This window comes from Octodon degus, unplaced genomic scaffold (assembly GCF_000260255.1).
Source record: "Octodon degus isolate 3935 unplaced genomic scaffold, OctDeg1.0 scaffold00024, whole genome shotgun sequence".
Taxonomy (NCBI): domain Eukaryota; kingdom Metazoa; phylum Chordata; class Mammalia; order Rodentia; family Octodontidae; genus Octodon; species Octodon degus.
The window spans coordinates 13,801,533-13,803,659 of NW_004524600.1; positions in this window are offsets into that span (position 1 = coordinate 13,801,533).

Below are 2,127 nucleotides of genomic sequence, written 5' to 3' on the forward strand. Positions count from 1 at the left end.
GTGGTGAATCTATTGTATAATTGCTATTTCTTAACTTTAGATTCCGGAGTGTACCAGTGATCAACAAGATAAAGAAGGCTAGCAGCACTGTGATCATCTGATTTGATGAGAAACAAAATCCTCAGGCATATTTCGCAGAACATCCCACTCAGGAATCCAGCAATATTTTCAGTAGAGTGTTACTGCAATGTGAATCTCTGGGTATGTAATCATATTTTTTCATTTCTTCCATTATAAAATGGAAGCGGTAGTCACATGGAGAGAAAGTGGAGTAAATGTAGCAATCAACTCTACTTTTGTGGAAAGGAGCTGAATTGGTGGCTTTGATCATATGCAGGACGCTGGGTTTTGCAGGCTATTCTTCTAGACATTATAATCACCAATGCAAGTTTAATTCACATTTAAAGATATTTTAGCATTATTTGTCTTACTTCTAAGCTCTTATTTTATTCCTTGAATTTTTTTCCACATTTGAGCATTTCTTATTGCCACATATAGCTCATGGAATGTCACTTTATTTTTCTTCCCTCACTACTTTCTTGACTACTGACATATTCCAGAGATTTATAGTTTTTTTTCCAATAACAAATTTGATTCAATTCAATTTACAAACTTCTCATATGAAGGGCTGAGATGGTGGTGACTTGTTCTAGAAAATATCACTCTGTATAGCAGAAATATTTAGAAATTCTATATGATCAAGGCATTAAATATGAGGAATTTCCATCCTAAATTTCTAATGTAAAGATAATTGGTTCACAATGAAATTTTTTAAATATTTATTTATCTATTTATTTTGTATTTTTTAGGGAAGGGTCTACAGGGTGTTCAGGGTCTCACTACTAGATCGGACTCATGGTGATCTGCCTGTTTAAAGCCTCCCAAAAGCTGAGATTACAGGTGCGCACCACAACGCCCCATCTCAATTGCAGTCTCAGCATGCCCAGGGGGCAGGGCTGGCATGGCAGGCCCGGGGATCAAACTCCTGGCCCCTACACCTGCTTGCAGTCACTTTAATCCACTGAGCTATTTGGCTGGCATTTTTAAACTTCTGTTTCATAGCATAAATTAATGAATGAATGTTTTCTAGAAAACTCTTACTTGGGTATGATTTCTGACGTAGAAAAAGCAGAGCAATACATAAGTGATGGAAAAGAGTGCTTTGATGGGTGTCAGGAGAAAACAGTCATTTGATGCCAACTGTCAGCTTCTGCATGCCCATCCTGCCTGGATGGTCACCCACGAAGCCCGTGGAATTAAGGAGCTGCTCACACCCTGGGAGTCCTTCTGCCTTCCTTTCTAGCCCTGATCCTGCCTTTACTTGCTGTTTCTTCACTCCTTTTTTTTTTTTTTTTTTTTAATGAAGCAAGTAAAGGCACCAACTGTAAGATACAAATTATGTAAAAAACTAAAAATTCTGAAATTTAGCTATTTATATCTTCCTGAAGCCACTTTTTATCTGTCATTAAACAACAAAGTCACATCAGCTGGCCAGTGTGCTTTAAAAACTTATAATATATACTTCAGGCAAAATGTGTGTGTGTGTGTGTGTGTGTGTGTGTGTGTGTGTGTGTGTGTGTGTGTGTGTAACAGTGCATGAAAGTCAGGCACCTATCCATTAGCTATTCAGGAACATTTCTAGAACTTTCCTTATGTATGTGCATAATCTCTCCTGAAAGTTACCATGCATTTTCCTGAAAATTACCAAATTAGATTCCAATGATTCAACAATATTTTTTTCTGTTGTTCAAAACATTGGTTTTAGTTCTTGGTCTTCAGGGATTTGAGCATAACCTAGCTGGCTGGGCCATGTTAAGACTTCCAGTGAGCCAACATAATGCTGCCTTGCACATTTCTTCTGCCTTTCTTTTCGCTACTAATGTATTTTTAGTTTAAATTACTTCATGAATACATTACTAAAGGACAAGCACTATAGCTTCTGTGTGTTGTGTGCTAACCAGATGCCCATGACAAAACAAAAATTCTTGCCAGTATAAAAGGGAAGAACACGTGTAAGAATCTTTAGCTAAGGGGACAGAGTGCTTTTCTATACTGGTCGTGGTAACACACAAGAGTTGTTGTGATGGACACAGTGATCGTGCTAAGGATCAACTAAGTGTCTTGCTA